The sequence below is a fragment of the Puma concolor genome, chromosome D3 (assembly GCF_028749965.1).
Source record: "Puma concolor isolate L17-30 chromosome D3, mPumCon1.1.hap2, whole genome shotgun sequence".
Lineage (NCBI taxonomy): Eukaryota > Metazoa > Chordata > Mammalia > Carnivora > Felidae > Puma > Puma concolor.
The window spans coordinates 16775433-16793109 of record NC_141678.1 but is presented as its reverse complement, the minus strand read 5'-3'; the positions used below and the strand labels follow the sequence as shown (position 1 = coordinate 16793109).

General features: G+C 48.5%; 1 long non-coding RNA gene across 1 annotated transcript; it reads right to left on the bottom strand.

Moving 5' to 3' along the window:
- Positions 1-3075: 3075 nt before the first annotated feature.
- On the bottom strand, positions 3076-12671 carry LOC147575340 (uncharacterized). The gene is made up of 3 exons (XR_015242304.1): positions 11167-12671; positions 4679-4764; positions 3076-3206 (listed from the first exon to the last, which is right to left on the bottom strand). It is a non-coding gene; the product is annotated as an uncharacterized LOC147575340 (long non-coding RNA).
- Positions 12672-17677: the final 5006 nt, after the last annotated feature.

The window sequence follows — 17677 nt, the reverse complement described above, 5'->3', positions numbered from 1 at the left end:
GAAAAGAATCCTCAGGAGCCAGGCTGAAGGGATAGAGCCCTAGGACTGTCCAAACTGGGAGGCCACTGAGTCCAATAGACCGAGGCCCAGAGAGGTGAGGTTAGCTGCCCAAGCTCACCCAGCAAGTCCAAGAAAATCTCAGTGAACCCATGCAGTCAACAAAAATGTTTTGAGCACTATATATGCACCAGGCACTGTTCCTGACACTAGGTGTGAGGCAGCGATCAAAACAGACAACAATTCCTACCCTCTGCAATGGACATTCTGTTAGAAGGAGAGAGACAATGAAAGGATAAACTAGTCATACATGTAGTATGTTAGATAATGGAACTGTCATGGAGAAAAAACATGAGCAGAGAAACAATAAGGAATGTATTGCACGGGCTCAGTTTTTTTTTCAATTTTTTTCTTAATGTTTATTCATTTTTGAGAGATGGAGAGAGACAGAGCATGAGTCGGGGAGGGGCACAGAGAAAGGGAGACACAGAATCCGAAGCAGGTTCCAGGCTCCAAGGTGTCAGCACAGAGCCCAACGCGGGGCTCGAACCCACAGGCTGTGAGATCATGACCTGAGCTGAAGTCAGATGCTCAACCGACTAAGCTACCCAAGCGCCCCTGGGCTCAGTTTTAAGTAGAATGGTCAGGGAAGGCCTCACAAGAAGTTGGCATTTAAGCAAAGACCTGAAGGGGCGCCTGGGTGGCTCAGTCGGTTAAGCGGCCGACTTCGGCTCAGGTCATGATCTCGCGGTCTGTGAATTCGAGCCCCACGTCGGGCTCTGTGCTGACAGCCCAGAGCCTGGAGCCTGTTTCAGATTCTGTGTCTCTCTCTCTCTCTGACCCTCCCCCGTTCATGCTCTGTCTCTCTCTGTCTCAAAAATAAATAAACATTAAAAAAAAAAAAAAAAAAAAAAGGCCTGAAGGAGGTGAGGGAGGGAGACACGCTGGTCTCTGGGGGAAGAGCGTCCCAAAAGGAGGAAAGAGAGTGGTGGCCCCAAGGCAGGAACATACCTAGTGTGTTCCTAGGAGCAGCAAAGAGGCTTCTGGAGTGAAGTAAGTGTGAGAGAGGGTAGGAAGTCAGGGGAAGCAGGATCCAGATGGTGTCTGAGCTTTGTAGGCCACCAGGAGGACTTTAGCTTTTACTCCGGATGAAAAACCACTGGAGAGTTTGGGGCAGAGAAATGACACGATCTGACCCAATAAAAAAGCCTAGAGCTACTGCTCTTCATTCACTCACTCAGCCATGTCCTAGGTGCCAGGCACTCTGCTGGTGACAAGCCGGACAGCCCCAGAGTGAGCCACGGGGCACTTGCGTGTGCATTTTGTGCTGACTAGAGAGTCCAGAGCAAAGAGAAAGGAGGCTCAGCTGGTGGCCTTCCCCCCACCACTTGCCTTCCCCGCCTGGCCCTGCAGCCTGGGCAGAGGGGCCCCAGGTAGCTGCAAGGCTCCATGCTCCAGAGGCTGCTAGAACCTGCGGGTTATAAATAGCATCTCCTGCGCTGCGAATCGAGCTGTTCTGAGTGAGTCAGAAGCTTGGAGCCACAGCCCCTCAAACTGCAACATCACTCCCTAACCCCACCACCCCACCCCCGGCTCCCTCACTGGCCTCTTCGTCAAGGCCAGGCCTCTGCTTCTCACCAGGACCCCCTCTGACCCTGTCACTCCCCACTTACCCCAGGTTGTACCTCCTGGGGCACTAGGAAGCCCACTGGTTCCTTAGTTCCGAGGGGCAGGATCGCATGATGTTGAAACACCCAAGATCTGGAGCCCACATGGATTTCAGGCCCAGCGCTCTCTTTTCTGACTGTGTGACCTTAGGCAAGTCACTTTCCCCTTGGGTGCCCCATTTTCCTCATTCATAGTAATAATAGTATTATGATAATAATAGGATATTATGGTAGTATGATGACGCTAATCATGACAGTACTTACTTCGTGGAAGTAGTATGGGGATTCACCAAGATACCCCACCTAGAGCACTTCACCCAGAAGCTGGCATATAGTAGCTCTTCAGTTAATGGAATGATAGTCCCTGTGCTCGACTAGATTGGAATCCAGAGAAAGGTAGCGAGAAGTAAGAAAATGGCAGCTTCAGTCATTCTGCGGCGTATCTACCATGTGTTTGAAGTTCGGTTCCTGACTTATGTTGCAGGATCCCTCATACTCGCAACCGAGCACATTGCACCATCTCCATCTTACGGAGGAAGGAACTGAGACTCAGAGAGAGAGCTGTGTGACTGTCCAAGCTGCACGGTGCCGATGCCAGGTGAGGCGGAATCTGGTGTCAGCAGAAAGGCATAGCCTGGTGAGGGCCGGGGCGGGGGGTGTGGTGGGTGCAGGTGGCCACGTGTTCCTAGCCCACCCCATATCTGCATACCGCTGTTGGGGGGGGGAGGGGAGCAGGCAGGTGGGGGTGCAAAACATCTCTGCTTCCTCTGACATCCCTTCCGCTTTCCTGAGCTGAGAAGCTCTCTGCCACCCCACCCCCCAAAGCTTAGACTAGCTCTCCTCTGGGTGATATTGAGTGAAACTCTCTCTACTAACAGCTTCGCCAAAGATCTGTCTGTTTAATAATTTTTATATGTCACCCACATTGTTTAAAGAGGAAGGTGATAGGGGGGCACCTGGATGGCTCAGTCAGTTAAGCGTGTGGCTCTTGATTTCAGCTCAGGTCACGATCCCATGATTCGTGAGATCGAGCCCCCGTGTCGGCAGGGCTGTTAGTGCAGAGCCTCCTTGGGATTCTCTCTCTCCCTCTCTCTCTCTGCCCCTCCTTTGCTCTCTCTCTCTTTCAAAATAAGTAAATAAACTTAAAAAAAAAAAGATGAAGGGAATAGTGATAATTTGGCTTCATTGAGACCCCCACTTTGATCCTACAGGATTGTGTCTGGTCACCCTCCCCCCCCCCCCCCCCGGCAAATCCCAGGTTCCAGAGACATCCCTGTAAGTCCCTTCTTCCTCCATGCTGAAAGCCTTGTAAAGTAGTAGAAAGGGCATGCATTTGGGAGTCAGACAAATCTGGCTCCCTTCTGGCTGAGCTGTGTGAGCTCAAGCAAGTCACTTTACCTCTCTGAGCCTCATTCACTTATCCATTCATTCAGCAAATGCATACCCAGCAACGTCAACCATGGACCAGGCTCTGCTGTGGCTCCTGGTGCTGGAACCGTGGATGAGAGAGACAGAACCTCTGTCTTCATGGGGGCTTTCGTTCTGGCCGAGTAGAGGAGAGGCATAAGCAAACGATTTCAGAAGTGACGTGTGAATGAAGACAATGAAACCAGGCAATGCACTCATAACTGAGGTGGGGGCGAGGGTGAGCTCTCTCTCTATCATCAGATAAGGTGGTCTGGGAAGAGGTGATGGTGATTCTTCTGAATAATGAGAAGGAGCTGGCTGGGAGACCTCAAGGCAGAGGGGAGAGGAGGCATATGGGCCTCAGGAAGGGAGTGGGTTTTGTGTCGGAGCCGGCACGGTGGGAGTGAAGTGAGCCAGGGGGACAGGGCGAGGAGATGAGGTCAGAGAGGTAGGCAGGGGCTAGATCACAGGGCGCCTAATGACGAGCATCCCAAGTTTGTGCACTTGTGCGCATTTGGTGAGATGATGCATCATCTACACAGGGCCTGGCATACAGTGGGTGCTCGATACGCAGTAACTGTTATGATTCTGAGCCTTCCTTGTCTTCCTCCACCGCCCAGGGACCCTCGTGTCCCTCCCCTGCCTCTCAACCCCCTTGACCCCATCGGCACTCCCTGGTCCCAGGAAAAGGACAAGGACACTGGCAAGCATCATAGCAGGAAGGAGAAAGTAGTCCCCACCCTCCCTCACCCCTTCCCCCTCCAAACCCTCCCACTGCAGCCCAGTGATTTTCCTGCCTCTCACAGGCGATTTTATTAAACATCTCGAAAAAATATTCTCTCACTCCCTCTCTCTTTATTTATAAAAATCAACTTAACACCCTGCTCCTTTGTTCTATTTGGAAACTGGAACAGCCTGGTTTATATTTAGCCGAAATCCTGCTCCTTTCCCCACAGACTCCAGCACAGCCCAAAGAGCTAGAGGGGCTAAGGAAGGAGAAGAGGGGAGGCTGGGGGAGTAAAGGGTGCCGCAAAGGACAGAAGGGTCCCCCAGAGGTCCGGGGCTCGGCTAAGTCCAAAGGACCCGGAAGGGTAAGATCTGAAGAGTCCTTTCCAGGATTTGGGGTGCCCAAGTCCAGGCTTGCCCACTCTCTAGTCCCATCCAGATATCCCCAGAAGAAGAAAGACAGGGGAGATAGAATACAGAGAAGAGAAACCCCCAACCCCAATCTGGAACCAGGCTTGGAAAGGCAGTCAGTACAAGGCAGTCATTAGGGGTGTGAGTCCTGGTTCAAAGCCAAACTCTCCTCTGCCCCTCACTAGCTGCCTGCTCCTGGGGAAATTAACGTGTTCATTAGAGTGTGTGTGACACATACTATGTGCTTGATAAATGATAGTTATTGTTATTAATCACTGTCGGCTCAAGGAAACTGTTCATCTCCTCAAACTTCAAGGCTCCGCTCAAAAGCCTCTTCCTCCATGAAGCCTTCCCAGATTAAAACCTATCTGGTCAGCTAAGAGCAGTGGGCTAGACACTGGAGCTACGGAGAGGAATGAGCAGGAACATATGGGGCCTCCAATGTGATCAGAAATGGACAGAGAACATACCAGGTTCCAGAAGAGACTTTAGCTCCACTTGGGCAAGGCCAATTCTCCTTTGTTCTCTGCTGTATCTGTAGAGCTAAAGACAGCACCTGGCACATGGAAAGACAGCATCAAATAGTGGTTAAGAATATATCTGGGTAGGGGCGCCTGGGTGGCTCAGTCAATTAAGCATCCGGCTCTTGATTTTGACTCAGGTCATGATCTCACAGTTCATGGGTTCAAACCTCACCTAGGGCTCTGAGCTGACAGTGCAGAGCCTGCTTGGGATTCTCTCTCTCTCTCTCTCTCTCTCTCTCTCCCTCTCTCTCTGCCCCTCCCATGCTCACCCTATCAAAATAAATAAATGAACTTAAAAAAAAAAGAATATATCTGGGTAAAGAAATTGTGTTATGTCCATACAATGAAATACTATTCCTCCATAAAAAGGAATAAAGTACTTAACACATGCTATAGTGTTAATCAACCTCAAAAACGTTATGCTAAGTGAAAGAAGCCAGATGTGTAAGGTCACATACTGCACAACTCCATTTATATGAAGCGTCCAGAATAGGTAAATCCATAGAGAAAGAATGCAAATTGATGGCTGCCAGGAGCTGTGAGGGAGAATGGGAAATAACTTCTTAATGGGGTGCAAGGTCTCCTTTTGGGGTGATAAAAGGTGTTTTTGGAACTGGATAGAGGCGGTGGCTGTGCAATGCCACTGAACTGTTCACTTTAAAAATGGTTAATTCTGGGGCGCCTGGGTGGCTCAGTTCGTTAAGTGTCCGACTCTTGGTTTTGGCTCAGGGCTCAGATCATGATCTCATGGTTCGTGAGATCGAGCCCCTCATCGGGCTCTGCGCTGACAGCACAGAGCCTGCTTAGGATTCTGTCTCTCTCTCTCTCTCTCTCTCTCTCTCTCTCCCCCCCCACCCAGCTCAGAATAAATAAATGAACTTAAAAAATAAAAATGGTTAATTGTATGTTATATGAATCTTACCCCAATTTTCTTTTTAAAAGGACATATATGGGTCCACTTCATGGTCATGTCAATGGATGTGAGAAAACATTTGATAAAACTGACACCTATTCATGATTTAAAAACAAAAACAAACTGGGGTGTCTGGGTGGCTCAGTCGGCTAAGTGTCCCACTCTTGACTTCCGCTCAGGTCATGATCTCACGGTTCATGAGATCAAGCCCTGCATCAGGCTCTGCTCTGTCAGCATGGAGCCTGCTTGGGATTCCCTCTCCCTCTCTCCCTACCTCTCCTGTGCTTGCGCTCATGCTCTCTCTCTGTAATAACAATAACTATCATTTATCATTTATCTCTCTGTCTCTCTAAATAACTAAACATTTAAAAAATAAAAACAAAACCAAATGTGAGCGGGGTCGAAATAAAGAGGACTTCTTCAGCCTGTTGAAGGGATTTTTCAAAACCCCTGTAGCTGGGGGGCCTGGCTGGCTCAGGCTGTCCAGCATGCAATCTTGATCTCAGGGTCAAGCCCCATGAAGGGCCCCATGAAGAGATTACTTTAAAAAAAAATTGTTTTAATCTTTAAAACCTACAGCTAACATATGCTGAAAGTCTGAACGCTGTCATCCCTAAGACTGGGAACGAGGCAAAAATATCTGCTCTCACCACTTCTCTGCAACGTTGGACTGGAGGTCCTTAGCCAGGACAAGAAGGGAAGAAAAAAATGGGGGAAAGGATGAAGTTAAATTGCGTTTATTTGCAGATGACATGATTATGCATGTAGAATATCCTAGGAATTCACAAAAGAAAGAAATCTCTTGGAACTAATCACGTTATTTAGCAAGATGAAAGGATACAGGATCAATATATAAAAAGGCATTTCTCTATACTAGCAATGAATGATTGGAAAGTGAAATGTATGAAAACATTTCTAATAGTATCAAAAAAATAAAAGATTTAGGGATGCGGTTCGTAAAACACGTGCAAGATTTGTACACCAAAAACTACAAAATCTTATGGAAAGACAGGAAAGACATAAATAAATGAAGAGATATACCATGTTCATGTATAAAATGTCCCTTCTCCCCATACTGAGGCTACAGAGTCAGTGCAATCCTAATCAAAATTTCAGCAGGTGTTTAGGGGCACCTGGGTGGCTCACCCTTGATTTCAGCTCAGGTCATGACCTCACGGTTCATTCGTGGGATTGAGTTCCGAGGCATCAGGCTCTGTGCTGACAGCAAGCAGCCCGCTTGGAATTCTCTCTCTCTCCCTCTCTCTGCCCTTCCCCGGCCTGCCCTTGCTCTCTTTCTCTCTTTCTCTCTCTCTCTCAAAATAAATAAATAAACATTTTTTTAAAAGAAGGGAACATACTGGGGCACCTGGGTTGCTCAGTCCATTAAGCACTCTGCACTAGGCGTGGAGCCTGCTTAAGAGTCTCCCTTTCCCTCTGCCCCTCCTCCCTCACTCTCTCTCAAAAAAACAAAACAAACAAAACAAAATAAAACAAAAACAAGAGGCACCTGGATGGCTCAGTTGGTTAAGCCTCAGACTCTTAATTTAGGTCATGATCTCATGGTTTGCGAGTTGGAGCCATACACCGGGCTCTGCACTGACCGCATGGAGCCTGCTGGGGATTCTCGCTCTCCTTCTCTTTCTCTGCCCCCTCCCTGTCTCTCTCTCAAAAATAAATAAATAAGCTTAAAAAACAAAAAAGGGAACATACTGTATCATTTCATTTATATGAAGTTTCAAAACAGACAAAACCATCAATAGTGACACAAAGCAGATCCGGGATTGCCTAGAACAGGGCCCAGGAGGAATGACTGCAAAGGGGCATGAGAAAATTTGCGGGAAGAAAAATGTTCTAGAACTTCATTATTGTTTTTTTATCACAGGTAAATTATATCCCAATAAAATTGATTTTAATTTTTAATATTTATTTATTTTTGAGAGAGAGAGAGAGAGACAGAATGTGAGCTAGGAGAGGGGCAGAGGGAGAGGGAGACACAGAATCCGAAGCAGGCTCCAGGCTCCGAGCTGCCAGCACAGAGCCCGATGTGGGGCTCGAACTCACAGACGGTGAGATCATGACCTGAGCCAAAGTCGGACGCTTGACAGACTGAGCCACCCAGGCGCCCTTAAAATAAGGCCACTTGGGTTGAATTCCTGGTTTTGCTACTTACTAGCTGCATAATCTTGGGCACATTGTTTCATTTTTCTGTGCCTCTATTTCCCCAACAGAGAAGTGACAACAGTAATAACAATACTTCCCTCATAGGATTTTTTTGTTTTGTTTTGTTTTTGTTGGTTGGTTTTTTGTTTCATTTCATTTGTTTTGTTAGATAAGCTCATGGGACTTTTGAAAGGATTAAATGAGCAAATGTATTACGAACTGTGGTAGCCAGCCTCTAAGAAGGCATCGGAGGATTCCTGCCCGCTCGGAGTCCCCTCCACAGCGAATAGGCTGACCTGTGTAACAAATGGGATATTGTCAAAATGATGGTCTGTGGTTTTGGAGACTAGGTCAGAAAATGCATTGAGCCTGCTGCTCTTGGATCACTCTTTCTAGGGGAAGCCAGCCACCAAGTCATGAGGCTTTTCACGCAGCCCTGTGGAGAGGTCTGGATGGCAAGGAACAAAGGGCGCCTGCCAACAGCCAGCGCCAGCTTGCCAGCCATGGAGGTGAGCCAGCTGGACCCTTCCGATGACTGGCTAACAGCTTGACCGCAACCTCAGGGGAGACTGGGAGTCAAAACCACCCCCGCTGAGCTGCTCCCAATTCTTGGCCCACGGAAACTGTGCAAGGTAATAAGTGTTTATAAGGTTTTTAAAGCCACTGCGTTTTGGGGGGAATTTTTACGCACCGATGAACAACGGATATAAGCAGTAATGATAAGAGCTGACGTTTTTGAGCATTTATCCACATGACCTAGTACAACCACTAGTAGGTGAGAAACAGAATACCTTCCATTTGTCTGTCCAGAACCACTCTCCATCCTTTCCCAGCCTGCTCTGTGCCCACGGAGACTGACCTGTTCAGAGTCAACAGACTCCTATATCTTTTGGCCAGTGGGGAACCCTGAGGAAGAGATGGAAGGGAGAGGGAAGAGAGAGGTCAGGCTATTTCTTCCTCTGCTCCCTCCCTGCAGGGCACCTCAGGCTGGCTCTGTCCCTCAACAGAAGGTCACAGCTTCTCCCTCAAGGTGGTTCACTCCATACGAGTCCTTCTGAGCCCTGGAAGGCTCCCTTGACTGAGTCCTTCTGAGCCCTGGCAGGTTCCCTTGACCGCCAGGCCTAGGGAGGTAAGAGCTCTCACACTGCAACTGGCCCAGGAACGAACTACCCCTTTGCGATTCCCTGACACCCCGCTGACATCTAAATAGTCCCTTTATTCAGCCTTCCTCAAATTATCCAATTTGAGTATGCCATCTGTTTCCTTCTAGGACTGACTGGCCACCCTAATTAAAATCCCCTTACTTTACAAAGGAAGTAGAAATCCAAAGGGGACCAAGGAGATAACTCAGAAACAAATGGAAAGCAACAGAGGCCACCCAAGAGGGGCACTCTGAAGGCAAAGGGCACTGATACATACTTGCTGACTGACTGACTGAATGAATGAATGAATGAGTGAATGAATGACTCGGTAGGCACCAGGAAGGACTCATTTGCCCTACTTCCTGGAAGGCTATGGATACTAAAACAGGATGTCAGCAACTGAACTACTTCAGCCAGACAACTGATAACCAGCTCCCCAGCCCAGCCCAGAGCTGGCTTCAGGAAGTCCTGCATTGGAAGGATTAACACACAGCCTGGGACACCAAGGAAGCAGCCCCCCACCTCAGTGAGACTCAAGAGTTATTTTTGAAAAGCAAGCAAGGCCTGCGGGCGGCCCTGGCAGAGCGCAGAGCTGGAAGAGAGAGCCAGAAGCAGAGAGAACAGATACAGCAGAGCCCACGCCCCGTCCCTGTGACGTCAGCCCCACGCACTGTGACATAACACCGTGGGGGGGGAGGGGGTCTTGCATCCCCCCTTGGGAATTTTTTATTAATTGTGGCAAGATATGCATCCTATAAAATTTACCCTCAGGAATTTCTGAGCCCCTCCCACCCAGGCTGACTGACATCGGGGAATGAATTCCAGCAGGAACAGGGAGTCAGATCACCAGCCAAAAAAATTTGTGTCCAAATGGTGTGTGAGATTTTGCTCAAGTCTGGAAAAATCCTCAAACCGAAGAGAGGGTCACTGCTATACGGCAAAGTCAGGGGCCAAGGATTAGGAAGGGGTTGGCAGAGTGGGAAGAGTGGGAAGGCAGGAATGGCTGTGGGGCAGGGGAGGAGAGGAGCAGAGAGCAGGTGTTGAGGCTGGAGTCTGAGCTGAGAGCTGCAGGGGGCAGAGAGGGAGCAGCCGGAACAGTAGCTAATGAACCCTGTAGATGACAGGAGAGGTGTTTGCAACTGGGGGTGGGAGGTCAGAGGCAGCCAGAGGGAGCCATCAAGGCCCCAAAATAACTCGCTTCTGCCAGGAGGCTCTGGAACTAATCAAGGTAGGGATAATCCAAAAATCCATCAGAGAGAGGTTGCTGAGAGGGCTTGCGTCTCTAAGCAGGGATTGGAGAGGAGGGAAATTAACAAAAGATGTGGTTTGCAGTGAAGAGCTGTCATCCTAGGAGATGGTGCCAACATGAAGGCAAGGTCTTCCTAGGGTTCCCCTCTCACTCAACAGTAGTTGAGTGCCTACTGTGTGCCCAGGGCTATAGCATACAGCTAAAAATGTGAGCTCTGCAGTCAGCCTGCCTGGGTTTGAATCGATCCCTGCTCTGTTTCTTGCTGGCTGTGTGATCTTGAGCAAGTAACTTTTTCTCTGCTCTGAGCCTGTTTCCTTACCTGGAAAATAGGGATAAAATTCATCCTTGCCCCATAGGATAGGTGAGAATAAGAGGTCAATGCATGAGAACTTTTTTTTCTAAATGTTTATTTTTGAGAGAGAGCATGCACAAGAGTGGGGGAGGGGTGGGCGAGGGGCAGAAAGAGAGGGAGACAGAAGACCCAAAGAGGGCTCTGAGCTGTCAGCACAGAGCCCGAGGCAGGGCCCAAACTCACGAGCCATGAGATCATGACCTGAGCCAAAGTCGGACGCTTAACCGACATAGGGATCCAGGCGCCCTTCAGTGCATGAGATCTTTTAATAGGAATCCTCCCAGCAACCTTGGGGAGCAGGGTGGTAGGCTTCCATCTCCTCACCTTACAAAGGGGTAAACTGAGGCTCAGAGAGCCCAAAGCTACATGGTTAATAAGTGTCAGGAGCCTGATTTAGGTCAGTCTACACCAGAAACCTGTGCGTTCACTAGGCCCAGCTGCCCTGGCCCCGCCTAGTTGGCAGCTTGGAGGACAGTAGTCTACAGGCAGGGCCCAGCCCCTCACCCACCACCTCTCTTCCAGGCCCCGTGTAGGGAAGCAGATCCAGCGTGGACATTGGAAACAGCCTCTGGGTAAGACATGTGGGGTCCAGTAGGGAGAACATTGCCTTCAACTCACTGTATGACCTTGGCTGAGTCCTTTCCCCTCTCTGGACCTCTGATTCCCCAGTTGCAAGACAAAGGGATGGTAATAGGTGATTGTAGTCCTGGAGAGTCTAGGTTCTGTCTCGCTGTTATCTCCCAGAGCCTGGTGCAAGAGGCAGTGAGGAAGGGGCTGAGAAAGAGACCTGGGCAGCTACAAGGCAGTCTTCCCTGCATGTTCCCTTTGCTTCCTCTGGGGAGTGGGTCTAGGCAGAGGGAACAGGAAATGCAAAAGTCAGAAAATGAGAGCAGGCATGGCATGTCTGGGGAGCTGCAAGCAGGATAATCTAGGAGTCTGGTTTATTCGTCCATACGATTATTCAACCATTGTTTATTACTTTGAGCCAGACATTGTTTTAGGCACTGGGGACACAGCAGAGATCAACATAGATGAAACCACATCTTTTGGGAGCTCACATTGGGGGAAATGGAAAAACCAAGTAAACACCACTAACCAGGATAGTTTCAGGATGGGACCAGTGCTCTATGAATAATAGCAAATATCTATAAAGCATCTACTAGGGGCCAAGCATGGTTAGCAGATGTTAAATAATGTTATTTTTACTATGATCCTACGAGGTACACACTACTATCATCATCCCGATTTTACAGCTGAGGAAACTGGCACCTAACTTGCCCAATGCCACACAGCCAGGAAACAACAGAACTAAGATTCAAACCCAGGCCATCTGGCTCCATTGTGCTGGCTGGTGGGGAGAGCATTAAGTAGGGCAATTCATTCAGAGAAAAGCACTCTACAGAGGTAAAATTTGAGCCAAGACACATAATAAGACACCGGCCATGGGAAGCCCAGGAGACAGAAGGTTCCAGATGGAGCACTGAGTACACTGAGTACAAAGAGTACTTTGTACTCAGTGCAAAGGCCCTGAGGCAGCTAGGAGCTTAACAGGTTGGAGGAAGAGCAAGGAGGCCAGTTTCAGCTGGAGCAGAGGACAGAAGAGGTCAGAGGGGTACAGTGCAGACACAGGGAGGGAGAGGGGAGGCACAGGGGTTGCTCCCAGGATCTTCTCAACTGGGATGCTGAGAAGCATGGTGTAAAGTGGCACCGACAGGCATGACACCCTCCTCTCCCTGCTTCAGACCAATTTGGTCCAGGCAGAGCTGAGCTTCCCCCAGGGTCTATTGCTGGGAAAGAGCCCCAGCTGGGCTGCCTGCCTGCCTGCTGTTTATCTGCTGTCACACCTCCCCTAGGCAGCCACCTCCATGACTGATGGGAGACTGGAAGGACTCCCCCCACCATTCCTCACTCTCATTCCTAAATCCACATCCTCCCTGGCCTTGGCCTTCCCGCAGACACACGAATGAGGGCCTCTTGTTCCCCAGCAGAGGCCAGACTGCCTCGCTCCTGCCCTCAGGGATCACCTAGGCCTGAGTCTAGTCCAAGCCAAGCAAGAGGGTGGAGTGTTCCTCAGCCTGGCCTAGTCCTATAGGCCGGAGTTAGAATCCACATTCCACCTCATGTGCTCTTGGTCAAGTAGCTTCACCTCTGGAAGCCTCAGTGTCTACATCCAAAAACTGGGAATAATGCCCCACAGGGTCACTTTGAGAATTAAATATAATGGGCCTGAGAGGGAGCTTCTGAGGGCTGGAAATGTTCTGTATAGCTCTACCTAGGAGGTAGTGTGTATAACAGTTAATGAAGTGTGCACTGTAGGTTTGTCCATTTTATACTATGACCATTATAGCTCAGTTTTTTAAAAAGGGCTAAGTGCCTGGCCCACGATTAGCACTACATAAATGTCACCTAGTATTAGTGTCAGGTGTTCTGTAACTATTCCTTGAATGAAAACTTTAGTATCCTTCCCTATTTCATTTATCACGTATGTGATTCCCAGTGCTCTCAGTGACTGGATGCTAGGGGAGCCCAAACTTAACACATCCAGGACTGAGCTCTTCCCTTCACTTGAATCTTGCTCTTCCCCAAGGCTTCCCCATCCGCCCAGATCAGAAATGTGGATGTCACTCGGCCCGCCTGTTCTTCTGCCCTCCTTCCCCAAGCCCTCACAGCCAACCCACCACCAAAACTCTCTCCAAAGAGAGACCCCAACAATTCCTTCCCTTCACTGAAAGGGCATGCTGACCGGCAGTCACGAGATAGAGCTTAACCACATGGAAAAGAATGAAGCTGGACCCCTGTCTCACTCCATGGACAAAAATGAACTCATTGGATCAATGTCCTAAATGTTAGGAGCTAAAACTACAAAACAATTAGAAGGAAAGATAAGGGTAAATATTCATGACCTCAGACTTGGCAGTGGATTCTTAGATTTGACACCAAAAGCACAAGCAATAAAAGAAAAATAGATAAATGGGATTTTATGAAAAGTAAAAATCTGTGTGCAAAGGACATTATCAAGAAAGTTAAAGGGGGCACCTGGCTAGCTGTATCAGTACAGCATGTGACTCTCCATCTAGGGGTGTGAGTTCAAGCCCCACATTGGACATGGAGCTTACTTAAAATAAAAAAATTTTTAAGTGAAAAGATGGGGGCGCCTGGGTGGCTCAATCAGTTAAGCGTCTGACTTCGGCTCAGGTCACGATCTCCCAGTTCATGAGTTCAAGCCCTGTGTCGGGCTCTATGCTCACAGCTCAGAGCCTGGAGCCTGCTTCAGATTCTGTGTCTCCCTCTCTCTCTGCCCCTCCCCCACTCATGCCCCCTCGCTCTCTCTCAAAAATAAACATTTTTTAAAAATAAAAAATAAAAATAAATAAAAAGTGAAAAGACAGCCTACAGAATGGGAAGAAATGTTCACAAAACATTTCTGATACTAAACCCCTGATAAGGGTTTAGGTTCCCGAATATATAAAAAACTCTTAGCAACTCAACAACAAAAAGACAAAGGACCCAACTAAACAATAGACAAAGAAGAGATACAACAGGCCAAAAAGCACATGAAAAGATGTTCAACACCCCTGGTAATTAAGCAAAGGCAAATCAAAACCATAATGAGATACTGCCTCACATCTATTAGGATGGCTTCATTTTTTAAAAATTTAATGTTTATTTATTTTTTGAGAGAGAGAGAGAGAGAGAGAGAGAGGAGAAGAGGCAGTGAGAGAGAAGGAGACACAGAATCCAAGGCAGGCTCCAGGCTCTGAGCTGTCAGCACAGAGCCCGACGCAGGGCTCGAACTTGTGAACCGTGAGATCATGACCTAAGCCGAAGTCGGACACTTAACCAACTAAGCCACCCAGGTGCCCCATATTAGGTTGGCTTTAATAAAAATAAAAATAAACAGTAAAAAGTAGGTGTCAGCAAGGATGTAGAGAAATAGGAACCCTCATACATACTGGTGGGAATGTAAAATGTTCAGCCACTGCAGAAAACAGCTTGGTGGTTCCTCGAAAAGTTAAACATAGGGTCACCATATGACCCAACAATTCCATTGCTAGGTATATACCCAAAAGAATGAAAAACAGGCAGTTGAGGTACCTGGTGGCTCAGTCAGTTAAGCATCTGACTCTTGATTTGGGCTCAGGTCATGATCTCACGGTTCATGAGATCGAGCACCTTGTCGGGCTCTGCACTGATAGCGTGGAGCCTACTGGGGCTTCTCTCTTTCTCTTCCCCTCTCTCTCCCCCTCCCCCATGCTCTCTCTGTGTCTCAAAATAAATAAATAAACTTAAAAAAGCAAACAAACAAACAAGGGGCGCCTGGGTGGCTCAGTCGGTTGAGCATCCAACTTTGGCTCAGGTTAATCTCACAGTTCGTGAGTTCGAGCCCCGCATCAAGTTCGCTGCTGTCAGTTCAGACCCTGCTTCAGATCCTCTGTCCTCCCACCTCTCTCTGCCCCTTCCCCGCTCATGCTCTCTCTCTCTCTCTCAAAAATAAATAAACATTAAAAAAGAACCGTAAAATATTTTTTAAAAATAAAAAATAAATTAAAAAAAAAACCCAGAGACTCAAACAGATAATTATTTACTGATGTTCATAGCAACATTATTCACAATATGGTAGAAACAACCCAAATGCCTTTCAACAGATGAATGAACAAGTTATGGTCTATCCATACAATGGAATATTATTCAGCCATAAAAAGGAATGAAGCACCCATGCATGCAATTTGGATGAACCTTGAAGACATTACGCTAAGTGAAAGAAGCTAGACACAAAAAGTCACATTTATAGGATTCCTTTTATATGAAATACCCAGAACAGGCAAATCCACAGGGACAGAAAGCAGGTTCCCAGAGACTGGGGAGGGAAGCAGGGAGTAATGGCATAATGAGTATGGAGTGTTCTTATGAGGTGATTAAAAAGTTGAAATTAAGGAGGAGAGCCTGGGTGGTTCAGTCAGTTAAGCGTCAGACTCTTAACTTCGGCTTATTGGTTAATGAGTTTGAGCCCCACATCAGGCTTTGCACTGACAATGCGTATCCTCTGTCTCCCTCTCTCTCTGCCCTGCCCCCACTTGTTTTCTCTCTCTCTCTCAGAAATAAATAAGCTTTTTTTTAGAAGTTGAAATTAAGGAGAGATGCTGGTTGCAAAACATTGTGAATGCATCAAATACCACTAAATTGTGCAGGAGGAAAAGGAGGAGGAAAGGAAGAAGTGTTGTTTCCCCTGCCCTTGAATCAGGCTAGTCTTGGGACTGGTTTTCACCATTAGGATGCAGCAAAAGTAATGTTCTGAGACTTTGAGCCCAGGCCTTAAAAATCATGGCAGCGTCTTCTTGGAAGCCACCTGCTACTCTGTGAGAAGCCCGAGCCCCATGGAGAGGCCCACATGGAGGTGAACTGAGGCCCCGCAGCCAACAGTATGCCCAGCCAGCAGCCAACGCCGACCGCCAGCCATGTGGATGAGGCCACTTTGGAACCCTTGGGGCACCCCTGTGCCCCCAGCCAACACCACATCAGACAGAACTGCCCTGTCACCCCCACAGAATCATTTAAAAAGTTGTTCTTTTAAGCCACAGAGTTTTGGGGTGATTTAGTACACAACAACACATAACCGATTCCACTTCTGCAAACATCACGAGGCCACCCATTGCTCTCCACCCCCACCCCCAGCACCCCTAGGCCAAGTCTCTCTTCTCCCTCCAGGCAGTCGCCTCCTCACTGTCTCCCCACCTTCAGTTCAGCCTCTTGGGGTTCCCCCTCGTCCAAAGCCAGAGGGACTTCTAGCCCCCAAGTACATTCTCTCAGCCTTCCAGATAGCAGCCAAGCCCCTTAGTGTGGGCAGCAAAGCCCTGAATGACCTGACCCCATCCATCTCTGTAGCTCTGGCCCCCCTCACCCACACCTCCAGCCCCTACTACTCACACTTCCTATGACTCAGCACCACCACAAGCTGTCGCTCTGTCTACAACCCTCTTCCCTGCCACCCTTCTCTCCTGGCTCTTTTTGTCCTTGGGCCTCAGCTCGGACATCACCACTTCCAGGAAGCCCTCCCTGACCTCCCAGACTGAGTTAGGTACCTCCTCATGATACCTTGTCTCCTTTCTTGGCCTCATCACAGCAGCTGCCTCTGAATTGCTCTTGACATTTTAGCAACCTGTCTCTCACCACACCGTGAGCAATTTCAGGGTAGGAACAAAGTCTTCTTTGTGTTCTCAGAGCCTAGCACAGGTCCGGCACATAGTAGGTCCCCAGAGAAACCCAAAGGAATTAGGTAGTGTGGGCTGGGGGCCACCTCACATCTCATATGGGACTGTGTTGGGGGGTGATCAATGTCAAGGCTGGGAGAGTGGAGCCCTCCCCCATGTGCCCAGCTCCTTACTGCACCAAATGAACAACTTGCCTGTCTCCCCAGTAAAGAGACAATGACATGCAGTGGTTACTTGTAATGAGTTACACAGGTGGGCAGCTTGGGTTTCACATCCTGGCTCTGCTACCTCCCAGCTATGTGACCCTGAAGAAGTGACTTCACCTCTCTGAGCGCACTCCTGTCATCTGTAAGACAGAGCATGATAATGGCTCCTCATAAGGAGAGATCAATGAGATGATATAGGTTAAAATGCTTAGCACAGTGACTGGCACATGGCAGGCTCCCTGAAATGTCAATTGTTCTGTTCTTGCCATGCTGTGAAGCTAGAGGATCGAGGCCCAGCACTGTGCCTGGCACATGGCAGGCGTTCAGCCAAAGCCTGAAATGAGTAAGGAATCTGGTGAGAAAACATGACAATCATAACAGCACACAAGTTCTAACTCATCCAATCTTCGCTACCACTAAAGGAGGTAGGACTATTATTCTGCACATTTTACAGGTAAGGAGATTGAGGCCCAGGAACATGCAGTGTTGGTAAGTAGTGGAGGTTGGATCGAACCTAGACGGTCTGAGTCCTTTCCCCCTTCAACCGCCACCCTAGACTACCTCTCAACACCCAAGGTCTGCTTCTCCTGTCAACTTGGGCTTCTACCCAGCTTTGTGATTTCAAACACATGAATCTCTCTCTGGGCCTCAGTTTCCCCGCCTGCCAAGAGAGAATCGCAGGAGACAATGTTGAAGGGCACTTTCTATCGGTCT